The 6,660-nt window shown below is 33.7% G+C and overlaps 1 long non-coding RNA gene across 1 annotated transcript; it reads right to left on the bottom strand.

Moving 5' to 3' along the window:
• Positions 1 to 1,980: 1,980 nt before the first annotated feature.
• Positions 1,981 to 2,494, bottom strand: LOC141671321 (uncharacterized). Its single transcript, XR_012555051.1, has 3 exons — positions 2,385 to 2,494; positions 2,158 to 2,262; positions 1,981 to 2,060 (listed from the first exon to the last, which is right to left on the bottom strand). It is a non-coding gene; the product is annotated as an uncharacterized LOC141671321 (long non-coding RNA).
• Between the last annotated feature and the right edge of the window lie 4,166 nt (positions 2,495 to 6,660).

The raw sequence follows: 6,660 nt of genomic DNA, 5'->3' as shown, positions 1-6,660 counted from the left end.
TTCGCGACTGATGTTAAATGTATTTTCCCATAGATATCGGTTAAAAACCGATGTCTATGTAATATTACACATCGTTTCTGGAAAATTTCTGATGTCTAATTCACATTCTTGTTATATAATTGTGTAATGTCAAGTTCAGAAATGTAATATTAGGACGATTAGGCCTATTTAAAACTATAACACACAAGCAATATTTATAAATTAACATCGATTAAAAATAAAAAACCGATGTCTTTAACCTATTAGACATCGATTATTTTTAAAGAACCGATGTTAATTTGAACAATAGACATCAATTTTTTTATAAATAACCGATGTCAATTTGAACAATAGACATTGATTATTTTTTAAATAACTGATGTTAATATCATAAATAGACATCGGGTGTTTATTTTTGAATCGATGTTATTACCTTGTTTATATGTGCTAATATCCCTGTATTAATATCGAATATTAGACAATGCATTAACCACAATACTGAAAAAATTTAATTCTCAAAACTCAATTAATACATATATATTATTACTCAATTGAATTCAAGATCAACAAATTCTCAATGTGTACAACTAATCTCAAATATGCCTATAATTCTAAATAAACTATTCTATAATTCAAGATTATCTTCTATATGTGTTCAATATCTTCTATAGAAGATCGTCCAGAGACCCAGCTACCCTGCAGCAGACCTGTGTTCAGCAGCAAAGTACATGTTTCTGTTGAAATCAACATCAAGACTATACAAGAAGCTGACATAATTCTGACCACTCCTGAGGTTAATGTAGATAAATTTATGCAAAAATATTCCCAGTTTCTAACTAATAATTTGAATATTGGACATCGGCTAAATCGCAGTATCTCGTTTTTCAGAAGTTTGATGCAGTAACTCGGTATCGCATAAAAGATGGTGGTCTCAGTTTCTTCAGTGATATAGCACTGGTACTCATTGATGAAGTTCATCTACTGAATGATCCCCGTGGAGCAGCTTTAGAGGCAATTGTCAGCAGATTGAAAATGATTTCTTGTAATCCTGAAATGAAATCTAGTGTGTTAGCGCATGTCCGTTTTCTTTCTGTTTCTGCCACTATTCCAAATATTGAGGATGTTGGTAAAGTACAGTTCTGTGACATTGGTATTCATTTATCCGTTTTCATTTCAACAGAAACATGTACTTAGCATGTAAGAAATTCAGATACAAACAAAAAATTAAATTATACCAGAGTTTAGCTTGGTCTACTCACCGTTGCACGCATTTGGTTAAGACCTCCATTCTATGAAATCATCAAATAACCATTGTTCTTATACACCACTGTATTAGTGGCATCACATGGAATCAGAATGAAATCATCCAAATCGAACTCCAAAGTATATTTCATCTAAGTTAAAATTAAAATAAAACAAATAAACCAAATCATATAAAGTAGTGGAAAAAGTTCAAGGTAAGACCAGAAAATCCTCGAGACATTCAAATTAGGTAGCAACAAACGATATTAGGAAAGATTCTACATATCACAAGCAACTGAAAAACTATAATATTATATCAACAAAGCTCATTATTCTGTAACTCTTGACTGAATTCATGCCTTATTACTCAAACTTCTGTTGCAACCCCGAGCATCTTTGAATAAACTTTAATTTAGTTGTACTGCCATCTATATTATATATAGTTGAAAACAGCAAAGACAAATAAAACAAGCACTAAAATAAAAAACTACACATCGCTAAAAAACCAGATATTGAAATTGCCATCCTCATGCAACAGTCATAATAAATTACTACGAGCAAAATTTCAAAGATCATCATCACTTAAACAATTAGAGTCATATAAACCTAACAAGTACAAGAAAACGAAAACAACCTGCAATTTCATCCACCCGAAAAAGTCCCTCACTTGTCTCCACCGCTTCTGTTCCTTCAAAACAGTACACATTTCCCTGAAACTCAAAACACTAACAAACCGTCACATCACAAGTAGCAACTTTGTGAGCTTCTTCTTGAACAGAAATTGCAGCTTCCGAAGGGATAGGTAATGACAGGACAGAACATAATAGTTTGACCTTTGGCTGTAATATAAATTTGAAGGTAAAAATTAGTGCTTGACTTAGACATTGATTTGATACAGGCAGGGATAACCAATGAACAAACTACAATAGTATGCACCTTAAACCATATTCGCTTATTCTTATTTTTCTATCCCACTTCCTGGAATGAACCATCGGCACTACACCAAAAGTGTGGTTGTCCTTCACATTGGATTCCTGCCCACTACAAGTTTAAGTGTTTAACAGAATGGTCAGATAATACACAATGTGAAAAGCTACATCAGCAACAATATAAAATTAATAAAACAAAGACAAGATATATCTATTTACATTCAGAATACAAACCTGCATCACCCAGAGTTCTGGTTTAGTTATCTCCCGATTGTTGACCAAGATCTTTGTGTTTCCATTGCTCGCATTTTGCATGATGGGATGGCCAATAACCAGGTGAGGACAAAGGCATTGCTATTTCCATTCACACTTAATGCACAACATCAAAGGTACAAACATACAATAAATAAAAGTGAAACAAGGAAAAAACAAAACAGGTGCATCGACATTCGAAGCGCGAGAGGAAGAATCCTACATTGTAGTGATAAAAATGCCTATCAGCATTGGTCACATTCACTTTAAAGTGATTACTAAGAAGAAGAATCCTACACTGTAGTGATAAAAATGCCCATCAACATTAGATCTTCCATTACCTTACTTAAATCTTCCTCCTCAAAATGATCACTTTCTTCTTGCAAAAGCATTCCAACTTCATTACCATCTCCTCCTTTTAGTTCCTCTAATCCATATTTCGATAGAGAAACAAAACAATCTGAGTCCTCTCCATCCTCCCCTTCAATCAAACTATAACCTCCATCAGGGTTTAGGGGTTGAAATCTCATCTAAGTCGTGCCACCCTGATTTTCCAAACAACAGGAAAGATCAGTAAACACATGAACCAGGATGCCTCACTTCTCCAGCAAGCATAATAACAGTGCATAATAACAGTTGATACTGTAAAATCATCTTGAAAGAACAATTTGCAGAAAAACAACTTACTCATAGCCACTATATATATATATATATATATATATATATATATATCTTGAAACATTGTACCATAACAATTTCCTTTAAACTAATACTTATGTAGTTTTACATGAACACAATTAAGAAAAAGAGGTCAGCATATATATAGAGTTGTTGTAACTGTACACTGCCTGTAAATTTAGTCTATCCCAGTCACATGAGCAACTTCTTCTGCCTGACTTGTAGTAAAAAAAACCTTATACAGTTTAGTACCAAAAGTGAACAGCGTCTACAAATAAACTCAAAATAACCATAGTTACTAAAGCCATTGAAACAATCGGATTTTATACCATAAACAGAAAACGATGAAACTCACAATTATAGTGAAACTACTATCTCATACACAAATTAAACAAATCAAATTCAACAAAAGAAGCACAGAACTCCTCACCGAAGCAACACTAACACCACTCTCTTTTTCCTTCACTTTCTCGTAAATGTCATCCACAAACTTTGAAAGCTCCAATTTGAGATGGGTACTGATGTTTCATAACCTGTTAAAAACACCAATAAAAAGTAAGAACACCGAAAACCCAATCTTGATAAAGAAAAAAAACCCAATTATACAAACTAATCCAAGCTGGGTCGAGAAATTAAGGTTTCTTATAGTAGGAGTTTGATTAATTGAAGATCTATAATTTGGTGTTTAATTCGAACCCTAATTACTTGCAATGTGAGATGGTCATATAAATTAGGGTTTTAATTATGAAAATATGGTTAGAGATAGAGAGATGAGAAAGAACGAGAAAGAGAGAGAGAGAGAGAGAGAGAGAGAGAGCGAGAAAGATAGAGAGAGAGAGATGAAAGAGAATGAAAGAGAGATAGGGGGAGGAAGAGAGCTGAGAGGAGAGAGATACTAGAGAGACGGGTTCATTTTTTGGTTAAGGGGGGAATAATTGGGAAATAAAAGGGGGGAAACTTTTCGCATTTTTTTTTAATTTTTTTTAGTTAACCATTGACAACGGTCGTAAACTCAAACCGATGCCTATAAAACAAAGACATCGGTTACATAAAAAACCGATGTCTAACTAACGTTTTTCATTTTTAAAAAATAACTATAGATAACGGTTATTTTGTGGACCGATGTCTAAAATAAGCAGTAACATCGGTTTTAAAATAACCGATGTCTAAATATAACTTTAACATCGGTCGTCTCAGCAACCGATGTCTAAGGACCGATGTCTATTGACAGAATTCTAGTAGCGAGGGTATGTAGACATTTGTATGAGATATGAGTCGACACTCGATAGAGAATAAGGCAGACCCTATTTTTTTTAGGAGTCAACATACAAGTTCAGCCACCAACATAAACAATTTTTCTCCACTCTCAAACACCATCCTTGGTCTTTATTCCGGCCAATAACCTTCAAATTACTGTTATACAAAATTCACACGGAAGAGAGCATGAATGAATGAATGAATATAAGCGTACTGGATGAGACAAATAGCCCAAGTCAATAGGGTCATATAAAACTCTAGAGAATGGAGGGCCGAGCATTAGGCGGCAAATGAGCTCATATACTCGGGAAATATTTGGTGTTCGACTTGAAAAAATTTGGAGTTTATTTGTAAACAAGTAGATATTGAACATGATTTTACTGTATGTTAATTTTTGTCTTTCTTGCATTTGTTTTAAACCCTACAGAAAAGAGTATGAATGAATGAATAGCACAGGCATAAAAGGACACTAGAGAATGGAGGGGTGGACACAAGCCACCGACAACTAACAATGGACATACCCCTTACTAAACAAGCTGACAAACTGCGCCAGCATAGTTCCAGCATATTAATTACTTGCAACTTGTAACAACAAGTGATGACTGATCTCTCACCCCCTCACCTGTACTGACATTCGCTTCTAGTAAAATCAATGACAGTGTATCAAGTATGTGACCCAGAACTCTGATATTAACAGCTCCTTGGCCACCCAAGTTTCCGACTCCAAGCACTCTTCCATTCTCGTGCATACAATAAATATTACTTAGACATGCAGTGGAGCATTAACACAGAGGGACTAAGCCCTAAACTTAAGTCTCGACTACCTTCTGAAAATCTGGACGGATTATGGAACCAGTCTCGAAAGCCCATTTATGGGTCGAAGAGTGGATCACGGGCGCCCATCTTTGGGGCATAAATTTTCCTTTCATGTCCCTCATAAATTGTGAGAAATGTTGGGGGTAGCAGGGATCGAACCTGAGTTCTCTGCCGGCCTCAGCTCTGATATCATGTCAAGGAACCAATTACTCTAAAATCTCAAGGTGTTAGAGAATGGTTATGTCCAGGATCTTATATTATTTTACTAAGATCTTCTAATAATAATTAGTCGAGATCAAATTAAGGTATGGGGTGCCTTGGGTCTATTTGAAGATGTTTATGCAAAGTTCAAATTCTCACAAATGAAACAGTTAATAGTGTCAAGCATTATTCGCAGAGATGGTATCAACTAGTTATGGCTACTATAACTTGTTAGGAGTAGTATTTATGCATGATGGCCTCAATTCTATTACTACCGACAGAGGAAAATCAAGTAGAAATGTGAAAAATAGTGAGACCACAGTTTTCCACCACATATATGGGGAATCAAATTATTCTGTTGAAATAAGTGAACACTTTTTATGTCAACCACCACATGCATCAACGTAAATATTCTTTTATATTTTAAAATAAACAATTTATCTTACACAAATTTCGTGTTACTAAAAATCGATAATCGTTGATTTATCTCTTGAAGCAGAATATAAAATATCAATAAATTTTTGTCTTCATTTAAAAATTGAAAATGAGTTATAGACTAAATATATCAAATGAGTGATGACATATAAAACACACAAAAAAAGTGGTATTAAATCATGTTTCAATAAATTTATTAATTTACTATGCATGGCTATAATAAAGTTTAACGCATAGTCGCATTTACATTAACTTGGCTTTGTTAAATAAAGAAAATAGCAGAGCCCCTGGTTCTTCTCATCCATGACTGCTAAAAATCACTTTTTCTCAACAAAAATGAAATGAATTTGTGGCCATATGATCTACTCGTAGGGTGACACTGTTATTTTGCCCCCACATTTTTTGGTGGACTCAATAATTTGCATGCTCCTACTGATTTCCCCCAAAAAGCACACCTAATTTCCCCTCACTTCAGTCTTTATTTTTTTTAATAAAAATACTACATTTATTAGTTTACATCATGATTGTAAAAATCGGTAATCGGTACTAATTAGTTTAGGTACCGATTAGGGATTAATCGGTAAATCGGGGATTAATCGGCAGGATTAATCGGAACAAAAATCGGATATATTTAAATATTTTAATAATATTTAATATATTTACCTTATTTATTATGAAATATATAATTCAAAATTAATTTATAAATATTAATCGGATTTCAAAAAATAGAACGGGCCAAATATTTTTTAAGAATTAATCGGGGATTTTTTTAAAAATGGGGGATTTTTAAAATAGTGGTTTACATATATACATGTAAATAAACATGTCTTAGTCGTGATATGTATACTCTTGGACAGTGCACATTAATTTA

The sequence above is a fragment of the Apium graveolens genome, chromosome 7 (assembly GCF_009905375.1).
Source record: "Apium graveolens cultivar Ventura chromosome 7, ASM990537v1, whole genome shotgun sequence".
NCBI classification, from domain to species: domain Eukaryota; kingdom Viridiplantae; phylum Streptophyta; class Magnoliopsida; order Apiales; family Apiaceae; genus Apium; species Apium graveolens.
This window is presented reverse-complemented; position numbering and strand designations above follow the sequence as displayed.